Raw genomic sequence first — 14,546 nt, 5'->3', positions numbered from 1 at the left:
CTGGGCCTGTCCAGGGGCTCCGGCTGCCGAGATGCAGTCACGCCACCAGACAGTGTGGTCACATCACCTTCAGCTAGCAGCACAGTTTGCAAAGAGGGCCCTGGTATTCGCAAAGGTTGTGGCAACACCACCTAGTTCGAGAGCCCAACATATCTCCCAGTGGCCCTACCTTAATCCACCAAAATAAACATTGATTGCAACCGTAGGTTACTTCTGGCATTCTCCTGGCGATATTTCTGGTTAACATTTTTGGCATTGTTGTGTCTGAGATGGAGCTGACCACAGATATCTTGGGAACTACATGCATATGGCGTTAAATCAAAAACCTAAAACAAATTTAAAGCTAGTTTTTCCCAAATTATTTCATTGTATCTACATACTACACTTAAAATTATATGTAACTTTACATTGTTCTAACTATATGACATCATACCTCAATACCAATTAAGTTCAATTCAAGTGAGATACAAATTATAAACTGAATTTATTCTAAAAATAAAATCATTTACACTTATTATAAAGTGTTTTGTGAATAAGCCTGGAACTACTAGCCCAGGAAGTTTCCTGTATGTTTGGCACTGAAAAGGTATAAAACTAAAGGAGGGTGCATTCCAAACCCCAACTAATAATTTCAGCGCTTCAGAAATATGAGTTACACTAAGCTGTTGTAGTCTCAGCAAGATCGAGAAGGCCAAGGAAAATCTTTTAAATGTGTGAAGGTGGATACAGAGATCACTACAGACAGCCTGATGAAAACTTTACAGGCCAGTGGCGTAGCTCCACACATGTCCACACAGATTCTGCCTTAGGCGTAGTGAATAGAGGCTGAGAGACAGCTTTTTGCCTGCTAAATGTATATGTCAAACTTGTTTTTCTTAAATCAGCAAAGAAAATACATTTGATGTGAGATTAAATGAAGAGGATACAGTTACTGTATTCAGCCGTATGACAGGACTAGTGAAGATATAGAAAAATACTCTATATAAAAGAGCTATGTTATCTATATAAAAGAGCTATGGTATCTGGACACTATAGGGCAACAAGAATTGTTAGTCCACAAGCTTCTATGATAAAACATAGGCCCCTAAATCGCTCCCCAGAAATGATTACTGGACCAAGGAGTCTATTTACTAAGCCTTGGATGGAGATAAAGTTAATGAAGATAAAGTACTAGCCAACCAGCTCCTGTCATTTTTCAAACACAGCCTGTGAAATGCTAGTAAATAGACCCCGTTTATTTCAGCATATTGCAGTAATAGAAAACCACCTATCACAGAAATCTATCAATAAAATGCTGGCCCGGAAGGGTAATAATTATCGCTTCACCAGGCTAGTCACAGGGAATATGCTCATGCACAACCCGGCTATTCGGTTCGTGTAACTAAGAGCCTGGATTTGAAAAATAATTCCCATATGAAAAAATTCTTTATTCAAATAAACAATTTTTAATTGATTTTCTACTGCTATCACCATCTGTACTTGTACTGCCACAAACTAAATAGGCTTTAGCCAGCGTTACCCTTTGATAGATACGGCAAAACCGAATCTCCAGCAAAAACAGACCCCTAAAGGAGTGCCCCAGTAAAATCAGCCACCTCAGTGAGCCAGTTGCAGCCTGTGACTGCACTGGCTACACTGTGACTGGCACTGGCTTCCCGCTGGAAGCACTACCTGCAATCACAGACAGGACAAGCAGTCCAAGAGGAAGGGGTTTTCTCCCCCTGGGACTGCCAGTCTAGACTGCGATTAATAGAGAGCGTGCTTCCAGTGGGAAGTCACCCCTCTGTCTTTCGGGAAGCCCTACCTGGCATCTAGTGACTGCAACTGATGCAGTCCCTAGAAGCTGGTCTTTTGCATATACGCGGTCCCACCTCCGCTTGTGCACATGCGCCGTTTTCCAGCACCTGCTAGATCTATTGCGCAGGCTCCGGTGCCCGACCGGTCCAGGACTAATCTCCTTCTTTTCTCCTCTATGGAGGACTAGTGTAGCACGTTCAGCGACAGCCCCCCTCATCCAAGAGGGTAGGAGCAACTGACGGATAGCAGGATGAGATTTATTCTGCAGGAATAGCTGACAATTGCCTTGAAGACAAGGACTCTGGCCCTGATTCAGAGCCGCTCGCTCTGACCAGAGCGCTCGCTCTGAATCAGGGCCCTCCTCCATTAAAATGGAGCGTCCTCCTGGACGCTCGTATAGCTGTGGGTCACCACCCACAGCATATATGAGCGTGTAAAAAGATGGTCGCGATGGTCTTGACCATCGCGACCATCGGACTTGCGAGGGAAACCCTGCGGTCGGGTTTCCCAGCCACAAGCCCTCAAGTGATTTTGGCTCTATCAGAGCCAAAATCACTCCCACTGACATCACTAGTGATGTCAGTGGGGCCGGCTTCAGACGGTAGGCGTTCCCACGGGAACGCCTCCAGCTGGTCGCCACTCCCTGGCACGCCCACCAAAGGGGGCGTGCTGTCAGTCACCATCAACAGCACGCCCCCTTTGGTGCGAGACCTGGAGCGACAGCTTGGCTGTCGCAGTCCGGGTCTCGCGCATGCACAGTGGGGACCATCGACCCACTTGTGAGCGTACTGCCGCTTGCGAGTGGGTCTGAATGACCCCCTCTGTTTGCATGGAATTATTCAAGGGAGTGGGGTTGCATAAAGGGAAATGGATCAATGTGAGATAAAGAGCTGTAATCTGTGAACTGGGCTGCAGTTAAAAATGCCTGTGTGTATATTATAACCTGGCTGCTTCACTGTTTCATTAAAATATTTTCAACTTTTGCCTTTTTCTCCAAACATACTGCAAGCTTAACCCTTAGGGGTAAATTTACTAAGAATAGAGTCTGCAAACTCTGGAGAGTTTGGTTTTATTTTCCCACTCGCACATTTACTAATGTAAAACTCGAGAGAGAAATCTCCTTTGCTACAGGAAAATACTGGAGAGTTAGCAAACTCTCTTCAATTCACCATCGGCTAAACCCAAGAACCTTTTCACTAGTGAAGATAGGATTCGGGAATTTACTAAGCAGAGAGTTTCTAAACTCTCATGAGATGGGACAACTCTCCTGTAAAGACTCGGGAAATAAATTCACCTGCCTGTGATCTGCAAGTTTGGCAGAAACATACACAGATCACTGTGATCCATGTCTGTTTCTGCCTGTAAATAGGTTAAAAAATGGGGTAAATGTTATAAAAATAAATTACATAGGGTTTCCTCACAAAAGCTTAACCAGCCCTGGACTTGCCAGCCAGTCCAGGTTTCTAAAATTACGGGGAACAAAATAAGTAGGGTTCCACCGTAATTTGGAAACCAACACCAGGCTGCAGGGCCAGTCCTGGTTTTAATTATAGGGGGAAAAAAATTGCATAGGGGTCCCCTTATAATTAAAACCAGCACTGGACCCAAAACAGCCGGGCTGTAATGCCACAGCCCGGAGACCCTATTACCGTGGCTCCAGGGCCAAAGCATTCTCACCCCAAGCCACTCAGCCCAAGCTGGGGAACTCAGGGGAGGTGGGGACCCCCGAAAAAAGGGGCCCACCCCTCTCCTTTAACCCCAGGCTTGGTCTGAAGCCCAGGGCTCTTCCCCGCACCCCTGGGCTGTGGGTACAGGGGTAATTAGGTGATAAATATAAGTAAACTATTGTATTTTACAGTGGGACTACAGATGCCAGCATGCCTGCCCTTTGACACTTGTAGTTCCACAAGTGCCAGCAGGCGGCCAGCACCCATACCCCCATTGTAATATAAATAGTTGAATAAAAACACAACACACACACTGGACCTCATTCAGAGTCGGTCATTGCAGCCGCACGGTCGTACGCCACCGATGTTCGCTAAACTGCGCATGCGTAAAGTTCGCAATGCGCGTGCGCAAACTAGCTGCTACAATCAGAAATTTCTCTCTCCTTGAACACAGCCAGGTCAGTAGTTTGAGTGACAGAATGAGGCGTTTGTGGGTGGTAACAGGGGAAGGTGCTTGAAAACGGGGGTGTGGAGAGCCGAACGCAGGCGTGCCTAATTATGCGAACGGCGTTTTATGGGAGTGCATAATTAACAAAGTAGTGTCATGGCACACGTGACATGGGTGGTTTGTACACTGACCTGATCGTAGTGCTTAAGAGAGGGTATGGTCAACCTTAAGCTCTACGACCAGTTCCGATGGTTACCGATGGTCTCGATTAATCCTTATATGGCCGGAGAACACGTGTAATGCGTACGAGAAGGGGGCGTATTTTTTGTCTTACGGCCGCATCCTCCTCTTGGTCGGCCAGCTAACCATCCGATCTTAAGGACGCAACTTGCGAGTGCATAATTTGCATAACCGGCCCCTTTTCCCTTACGACCGTGCGGCCGCAACGACCGACTCTGAATGAGGTCCACTGTGCCTAGTAAAACTTTATTTCATACACCTACCCACTCACGCATACTTACCTGTACCAGCCGGTCTGTCCACTTCTCCAGTAGTAATGCGTGTGGAATGACCTGCAAAAAACATCGTATACTCACCTACATCCTGACGCTGGTCTCCGTAGCATCCAGGGTCTTTCCAAAATAAAAAACGAAACCCGATCCATATACTTACCATTAGCGGTGTATGTGTGTGACCACATACAACGCTAACTGGCTCCCGACTGAACAGTGAGAACAGTCAGGAGCCGCCAGCCAATCAGCGGCCGCTAACTGTAGAGCAGCCGATTGGCTCCAGCAACTGACAGTTCCCACGTGGGCTGACTGGGCTGGTCTCTGTAGCATCCCGGGTCTTTGCAAAATAAAAAAACGACATCCGATCCATATACTTACCATTAGCGGTGTATGTGTGTGACCACATACACCGCTAACCGGCTCCCGACTGAACAGTGAGAACAGTCAGGAGCTGCCAGCCAATAAGCGGCGGCTAACTGTAGAACGTCCTCTGATTGGCTCCGGCTACTGACAATTCCCACGTGGCCGAGTCAGTCCACGTGGGAACTTTCAGTTGCCGGAGCCAATCATCCGGGCCAATCATCGGACCGGACTGTGATGCCACAGAGCCCCGATAATAGGGTCTCCGGGCTGTGGCATCACAGTCCGGCCTTTTTGGGTCCGGTGCTGGTTTTAATTATAGGGGGACCCCTATGCAATTTTTTCCCCCTATAAGTAAAACCAGTACTGGCCCTGCAGCCTGGTGCTGGTACCTAAATTAAGGTGGAACCCTACTCGTTTTGTTCCCCGTAATCTTAGGTACCAGGACTGGCTGGCAAGTCCGGGGCTGGTTAAGCTTTAGTGGGGGGGACCCTATGTCATTTTTTTTTACATTTAACTTGTTTTTGAACACCACAGAACACAAGCAGCCTTCACATATCTCACTGATATGTGCAGGCTGCTTCTTCGGGAGAGTTTTGCAGAGAGAAGACACTGCAATCTCGGGTGAGTAATCTCCTGCAAAACGTGCTACTCAGGGGAGATATCTCGTTCTGCTTCCCCATCAGACATCTCACTCTCAGCTAAACTCACTTCTTGCTAAATTTGAGAGTTTCAGGAGCCTCAAATCACCCGAGTTTCGGCGCAGCTAATCGAGTTTAAAAAAAAGTAACAGTAACAGTAAATTTACCCCTTAATGTTTCAATCCTTCAGAACTTATTAATACCTTGAGGCTGACTGTACGTGTCATTTTTTATTTACACTTTGGATTTATTGTGCTGTTGCTATCATACACCTGGAATATACTTACCTACTTTTTGGACCTGCCTTACGGGAGAACCCAGAAGAGGGAGTCTAAGGGGTTTATTTACAAAGTGTTGGATTGTAAAACTCAACACTTCAGGTTGAAGTTTCTGCCCAATATTTAAAAGGGCAGTGCTTTTACTAGCCGTGACTTGCTAGTAAAAGCACTGACCTGTTAGATTTTGGGCGGAAACACTAATATAAGTGTCGAGTTTTACAACCTGACACTTTGTAAATAAACCCCTAGGGCAAATATGTAGGCCACTTTGTGTTATCGTGCAGAATGGTGGTGTTTCTGATGTATTACAGCAGGGGTGGGGAATCTTTTTTCTCCCCAGGGCCATTTAGATATTTATAACATAATTTGCAGGCCATACAAAATTATCAACTTAAAAATTAGCCTGCTATATTTCGTCCAAAATTTAATTAACTCACCCCTAATGTGATGGCTGTAACTTCTTCTCTTTTGCAACTTGTACCCTCCCAGCCTGGGGGAGGCTGTCTGTATGTCGCCAGGCAGAGGAGAGGGGCAGACAGCCTGGAGGGGCATTCCCGATGGTTCTTGGTCGTTTGACAGGCAAGGCGGAAGGGCAGCCCTGGGGTCCTCTTACCAGCACTTATGTAACCAGCCCGGCCCCGCTGATGACAGCCCTGTACACCTGCTGCGCTGCCATTGTAACAGCCACATTGATGTAACAGTCCAGGCAGCACAGCGGGCATACAGGGTTGTCATCAGCAGGGCCAACCCCGCTGATGATAGCCCTGTAGGCCCGCTGCTCTGCCTGGAGTGTTACATGAGTGTGGCTGGTATTACAGCAGCGCAGCGTGCGTACAGGGCTTTCAGGAGCCCTGTGACACTACTGTGGTATGCCCGGCCGCCACAGTTATGGATGGCAGGACCGGACCAAATGATTTTGGGGGCCTTATACGGCCCTTTGACCGGACTTTCCCCACCGCTGCATTACATATAGAGATGAGCGGTTCGCTTTTTTGACAAAACCAAACACACCAGAACTTTTGGGTCTCCAAGTCAAACAGTTCAGAATCACTTTGGGGTTCAGAGTACGATCAAGTCCCGACTCACATTTCAGAACTCGGACGGATTTAAAAAACAGATCTTGCGTGTTTTGAATTGCATTTAAGTCCCTACCTCATGATTTCAGGATTTCACTTGTGAGGTGGTCTAAATTTACTGGAAATGACTGAAAATGAATGTTATTGTTAATGTTAATAATACTGTAGGAACAAAACCAAATCCAAGTTACATGATTTAAAGGAATCCAAAACCGAAAAGAACCAAAACACTTGCGGGTGGTTTGGGAAAAATTAAAACACGGTGGTCCACACACATCTCAAGATACATATAATAAGGGACTCAGGAGAAGAGGAACAAAACCAAACATACCAACAGACACACATTGTAGGGTTAGCGAACTTGGAGAACCACAATCCAAAAACACAACTCACAAGCTAAGCCGTGATAGTATGGGAGGGCGTCCAGTGTCCCCCCATGGCCTCAGAGAAACAGATTTATCAGATGAGAAGCAAAATCTTGTCTTCTCTTTCAGCCATGGGGGATTCTGGAGAAAGCATGGGGATGTCCCAAAGCTGTCCACTAAGGGAAGGGACACTCCTGAGCTGAGCGCAGAACCCTCCACCCACGACCAGCATCCCTGGAGGCAAAGGTATCAAACCAATAGAATTTGATGAAGGTGTGGATGGAGGACCAGGTGGCAACCCTGCAATACTGCTCCACCGAAGCACCACTCCAAGCCACAAAGGAAGTCCCCACTGACCAGTTTGCATGAGCCCTCTCTGAGTCCGGAACTGCAAGGCCAGTCGACGAGTATGCCTGACAAATTACTTCCCTCATGTGTTCGTCTGTTTAGAGGCAGGCCAACCCTGCTTGACAATGAAATACAGCATAAGCAAGGAGTCCACGCGACACAATCATGGGATCTCGCCAAATAAATATGGAGAGTCCATACAATATACAATATAACGATTGCAAGGACAACTGAGGATCTTCTTGATCCTCCGCAGAAAAGGAGAGAACCATGATTTTGTGATTGATATGAAACCGATAAACTACCTTTGGGGGAAAGGATCGAGTAGTCCTTATGACCGCCAGATCCCAGTAAAAAAATCAGGAATGGAGATCTTTGAGACAAAGCACTCAATTTCAATACCCAGCAGGACAAGGATATAGCCAGAAGGAAGGCTGTTGTCCATGTGAGCATTATGAGGTGAGTCTAGAGGTTCAAAAGAGGGCTGTTGTAGAGCCCTGAGGACAAAGACCAAAACCCAGGGTGCAACCAGAGAAATAAATGGGGTTGAATGAGGAGAAACTCCTGTAGGAAAGTCTATACAGCTGGTATGCCTGCTTAATGTCTCTGAAAATAAACGGAGAGGGCCGACCCCTGAATCCTCAGAGAATAAAGATGAAGGTCCATATCCAACCTGATTGAAGAAAGGAAGAATCTTAAGAGAGACTAAACACCTCCAGACTCTGTTTTTGAAGAGCACACCAAGAGAAGTAGGCCTTCATCACTATATGATACACCTAAGCTGAAACCAGCTTCCTGGCACACAGCATGGTCTGGACCACATCATCCAGACAGGGGGGCTGTCTTAACAGCTACCTCAACATAGCTAGTTGAGAAAGATCCTGGTGTTGAAATGGCCCCTGGGAGAGAAGATCCGAATGCAGAGGCAGACGCCAAGGGGGTGCCATCGACATGATCCAGAGTTTAGCATACCATGCCGTGCGTGGCCAATCTGGTGCCACCAGGGTGGCTGTTCCTCCGACTTGCTTTAGCTTGCAGATAACCTTTGGCAGAAAGGAAATCATAAGAAAAAGATAGAGAAGAGGGAAGGCACAAGGAACTGTCAATGCACTCCACCAGAAAAGCCCCTGGATCCTGGGCATATCCTAAAGGCTTAGGTAGCCAGCCTCCCAGTTGTCTAACCCCAGAATGTTGACGTCTGACAAAGTCGAAAGATCGCCCCACCCATTGAAGAATCCTGCACACCTTGTGCATGGCTAGGAGACTTTCTTGTGCCGCCTTGATGATTGATGCAGGCGACAGCCATGGTGTTGTCTGATCTGACCTTTACCGGACAACCTGGAGAAAGGCTCATGCCTGACACAAAGTTCTATAAATGGTGCAGAGATGATGGGGAGCCAGTATTCCTGGGTTGTCCAGCAGCCCTGAAAAATAATTTTTAGAATGAATGCACCCCAACCCCAAAGGCTGGCATGCCTCATAAGAAGAGTCCATTCCAGAATAAGGAATAGATGACCCTTGTCCAAGTGAGAGGTGTGAAGCCACCATAGAGGGATGAGTTACCAGTGACAAAATAAGAAATGAGGACTTAATCTGCACGTGATCTCTGTTACAGTTGGCCAGAAGTCCCAACTGGATGGGGTGGGATGGAATTGTGCAAACTCAACCATATCAAAAGTTAAGACTATTTTGCCAAGAAACCTCCTGCAGATGTGTAAGGACACCCGTCGCTACTGGAGCACAGACTGAATCAAGGTCTGAAGGGAGATAATCTTGACCCTCTGCACTTGAGTGTCCAAGAGAGCCCCAAAGTGTACTAGATGCCGTGATGGCACAAGGCTGGACTTGTGCAAATTGAGGATCCTCTCCTAGGACTGAAGAATTTGAATCGTCAGGCTCAGGTATTCCTGCAGTATGTCTGTTGATATTGCTGCAAGAAGAAGATCATCAGATAAAAAGTAAGAATACGCTTGGAAATCTGGAAGCACTTATTCGGAAGCGTCCAAAATTCAGCTAGAAGATTTTCCAATAGTGCAGACGATATAAAAGTCAAAGCCTTCTTCTTTTTACGTTTAGACAAAGATGGATCCTGAGAAGGAGTGTCTTTGGAATCTTTGATGAGCAGTGTGGATTATACTGCGGCTGTCAAAGCCTCCACATTTACCGTGCTGGTGTGATCCTTTTCCTGAAGAGACAAAATCTTTAAATCTGAGTCTTGCTGAAAACCAGTCAGTCCAATTCGTACCCGACCAGTCAGGAAACTTCAGAGTCCAATTCGTACCTGAATGAATTGGGCATGGCAGATAATGTTTAGATGTTGTAGGTTCTAGCTTTTGTTGCACATACTGGGAAACTTGAACTAGGCCCTGAACTGAGTAACACAAACCTTGTACCCAGGAAGGCTCAACAGAATGCTGAAGCTAAAAATTAGAAGGACCCGCAGCAGATGGATCTGGACAAAGTTAATTGCTTGACCAGTTCTAACATGGCCTGGGACAGGGTGGAGGCTCACGTTGGTCTGGCATAAAGATCACTCCCTGCAATCTCGAGTGGTGTGCCGCAAAGAATCAGGAGGCACAGATCCTGTACTGGTCCAGAGCAGTAATACTCTTTTTTAGTAATTTTTTTGCACAAACAGAGACTTTTGGGCAGAAGCAACCCTTCTCTGGGACAGTCTTGGAGGAGTTAGCAGACATGGCACACTTAATGTAATTGTGAAAGTTATAAACCACAGAGGACACAGAAGAGACCAGTGATGGAGGCTGTGCAGTGTAGCAACAATCAAAAGTAGTGTAAAATAACTATAGTTTTAACTAACGCATGGAGAACACTGACAGGATAACAGATCTATACACAGTAAATATTATAATACAGTAAAAATATGCAATGCGAATGAATAGCAGTTTCAAAAGTGAACACAATAAAGTAATGCACACATCTGAATGTACCCTAATCAACAAAAATCAGGCATACAAATAACAAGAGAAAAACTGCACTTACAGGGCAAGGTATCGGAGGGGAGACCTAGCACTCTCTCCAAATGCATCATTGTCACTGTAAAATGGCCACTCAGCATCCTAATGGGAGGAGAGAGGACAGGACCCTTGGATGGCTACCTGTAAGGGAGTGAACCAAAAGGTTGGGAAGGAGGGAATGTGAAAAAAACTCAACCGCCCAACCATTAGGGCTAACCACCATTTTACATTTAGTAATGGAGCACCGTTAAAACATGTCCCTGGTGTTCTAGTGAGAGAGCAGGCTCTTACTGGGCTCCCCCCCTGCAGTGGCACCAACACAGCGGGGGCATCTTTGCCGCTGCACATTTGTCCGCGAGAAGCCTCTTACCTGTTCCCCGACGGCTCCGGTTGATGCCGCAGCATCATGATCCATGTCTTGCTCAGGGAAGGGCAGCTGTCCATGCTAAGAGCGATCTGCCTGCCAGAGTCGGCGATTGTAGTGGACGGTGGGTGGGAGCGTTGCTAAGCAACAGCTCCACTGCCATCCCAATAGAAAGAAATAAAATACAAAAATAATAGAGAAATAGTACAGCTGAGTACGCAACTGAAAAAACCCAGCCAGCACCTAGGGTACTAAAAATAAGAAACTGCATGCCCTGGGCAAGAGGTGGGGTATAGGGGAGGTGTCGCCTAAGCCGTCCTAAAAGTTAACATTTTAGTGCTCAGACTCCTCCAGTACCAGCATACCCCATGTTTATCCAGTGCCCCCATGGCTGAAAGAGAAAGAGAGATTAACAAAGGGGACAGAAAAAGGTGAGAAAGGGTGACATAGATTGTGGAGAGGTGGAGACTTTCATGTTGATAGGTACATGAAATAACAATGAATATATATTCAAATATTTATTTCAAACAGAGGTATTTTTGTTGCAAAGTTAAAATAATTGAGAAGAGGTCAGATTATATGGCTGTGATCTATATCTGCAGATATTTCTACGTAGTGGGGGCCCCATAGGTGATAATTTATATTTCTCTCTGTTTGAATCAGGTGGATTTATCAAAAACACACTTGAAGAGTGTTTCAAATATAAAAAAAAAGTTTAAAGAAAGGATGGGCAGGTACATATAAATCAGATAAATGTTAGTTTGGGCAAGCTCTGTGTTTTCTGAATATAATATTTCCAATAGTAAGAACATTTATCTCTCATTTTAATCCAAGCTAATTATGATAATGTCTATTTCCTTATATGTTATTTTTTTACCCTCCAGCCTAATTTAGAATTATTTTGGTTCATCCCCTTAAGTCCCATTTTATATCATATCCACCACCTGAATTTACCTCTTAAACCCAGCTTACTGCTCATCTTCACATCTTCTTCCACAATCTGCTTTCCATATCGCAAGTCTAATGCCGCGTATCCACTACTAGATATAATGAACGATTGTCCGATAACAATATCGTTCATTATATCGTCCAATGGATATGTCGTCAACAAACAGTGATGCGCGCTCCCGTTGGTCGTTGACAACGTCACTCATCGCCCATACTTGCAGGGCAACCTGACGATATTGTCAGGTTCTGCAAGTACAGGGATGAGGGAGGGTGACGTCACTTACCGATATTTCGTTCAGTGAGCGTGCTTAATGTCATTAAGGGCATTGAGTACACCACTGCTGGGGGCACATTACACGATATCACTCATGGAGCGAATCATGTAGTGAATATGTGACTTTAGTGGTATATTTACTAAAGTTCGATTTTAATCGATTTAAATTCTACAAAAATCATTCAACAATGATGTTGTGTTTCTGGAGCTAATTCACACATTAACTAACAGACAATTTTTTATTTCATTTTTTAAGTATTAGCAAATGTGTGATTTAACCCCAGAAACACAACATCGATGTTAATCAATTATTTATCAATATATTTATCGATTTTAAATCGATCAAAATCGACCTTTAGTAAATATACCTCTTATTCTCAACTTTGTAACTTAGCCTCACTCACCTCTCATATAAACTCCTGCTCAGCTGGCCTCTAGCCAGGTCATCACTCCCTCTGTAGTTTCTTCCTTCTCACAGACCTTCCTCTGCCTTGCAGCCCATAAATCAGCCTTTGAGTCTCACAGATGGTGCCACTAGACAGCTATACAGCTAGTGGTCAAGGCAATATGCTTCACAGAAAGATTCAAGGTGGCTTATCCATAAAAACTATTTGCCATAGAGGTAAAAGGAAAAAATAAGGCAATGTACTAAAAGTAACCATGGTCCCAGCAAACTAGAACCCACAACACTGAAAAAATTATAGGGCCGATTTCAATTAGCCGCGAAAAGTGTCGTCAGGCAAAAAGCGGATTGAATTTGCCTCCTTCGCCTGTTTTGACGCAATGTTTACTCCAAACGCGTCCCTGCTTTTTGCCCCATTCAATTGTAAAACAGGCAAAAAAGCAGATAGGCGAATGTTTTACAAAGCGAAAATACGCGAAAAGGACATATTTTGGGGTGAAATTAGTCTGTACCCCATAAAAAGCTTCAGTGACCCTGGGAATCCTATTAAAAGTATTTAGTGAACTTATTTTGTTGCAGAGGGCTGTTAAATTTGGGGTACATGAAAATGGGTACTAGCATATTTTGATGTCTCTAAAATGAAGATTTAAAAAATCTCAAAAATACACTTGCTGCAGCTCAAAAACACCTGTCTCATCCATATAGCCCCACAAAATACCAGGCCCCATTTTCCTACACTTTCTAAATTTTCTCCCCCAAAATGTATTTTTTGGGGAGAATTAAGATATTTTTTTGGACTAATTAGTCATTAGGGGGGGGAACCAAAGGGTTCTGAACCAAGTCCCCACATTTGTACCCAAAAATATGGATTTTGCACTTCTCATCTCCTGCCTTTTTGCTAGAGAAACTTTTTCGCCCGTTTTTGCCTATAAAGTTTTCGCCTAGGCGAAAACTCCAGGGAATTGAATACGAATATACTTTGAAAATAGGCGAAAAGTGCAGATGGACGAAAACTTTTCTTCAAACAGCACTTTTCGTGGCTAATTGAATTCGGCCCATAGTGCTAAACTCCTTGTTCACGAGAAACGTGACAGTTTTACACCAATGGATGTGTTTGTCTCAAAACTCACTATGTCTTAGGTACTGTATATACAGTATACTATTATGTATACAGATAATGCAGGAGTCTGAAGTTCAGAAATAAAATATTCTGCCATATAGATATCAAATTATGAAAACTGGGAATGTCCTGGGAAAAGAGAGACACATGGAGCCCAAGCCAGCTCAATGTACGGATGAAGATCAAATGTTCTATTACTGCAATATTTACAAATTATCTGCAACAACAAAAAAGCTTAGAGCTACACGTTTCATATCAGTATCATATATATATATATATATATATATTGTATATATTATATGCTATCTTGCTTTCTACTCTTGCCTAGTACCGGATTATACTTAGGGGTCCCCCAGTAAATATCCGCCGCCACCAGTGAGCCCCCATTAATTAGTGGATTTCCTTTGGAAGCACTATCTGCTAATCACACGCTGCCTTTCTGCCAGCTTTAATATGCTACTCGGGGTTGTAGCCAATGCAGTCCATAGAAATCGGAGGGTGATAGGGGGGTTGCAGGTGTAAGTTCTGCAGTTGTAATGTGTTTAGGGACTGTAGATGATGCAGTCCCTAGAAGCTAGGGGCTTGTGCGCATGTACAAGTCTCATTTTTTTCTCCCAATAATACTTCACTCACAGTGCTGCTTGGGTGGGCTGTGGACAGCACCAGTTCCCCTCAACACAATAGGTAGAAGCTGTCACTGGTCTCTATAGTATTTAAGTGTGTATATACAAGTTTGTAAGTTGAAAAATCACTTGCAACTCCCATCTGCAAGTTCAAAAACTCCTTTCACATCAATACAACACCTCAACATACGTGTCCCACATCATTTTACCCACTTTTCTGCTTTTAGTGAAAATCACTTGAAATATGACATGTCTTTATTGGCCATATTTTTCTATACAAAAAAATATTATACACTAGGAGGGGTGTCCCTAAGGTACCGCACTGCGCCCCGACATTTTTACATTAA

General features: G+C 44.7%; 1 protein-coding gene across 4 annotated transcripts in view; it reads right to left on the bottom strand.

The window, feature by feature from the left end:
• LOC148473160 (arf-GAP with SH3 domain, ANK repeat and PH domain-containing protein 3-like) overlaps positions 1-14,546 on the bottom strand; it is a 76,837-nt gene that overhangs the window by 50,943 nt on the left and 11,348 nt on the right. The window lies entirely within an intron of this gene.

This window comes from Taudactylus pleione, unplaced genomic scaffold (assembly GCF_031769625.1).
Source record: "Taudactylus pleione unplaced genomic scaffold, aTauple2 ptg000959l, whole genome shotgun sequence".
Lineage (NCBI taxonomy): Eukaryota > Metazoa > Chordata > Amphibia > Anura > Myobatrachidae > Taudactylus > Taudactylus pleione.
Note: the sequence above shows the minus strand (reverse complement) of the source record. Positions and strands in the feature narration are given on the sequence as shown.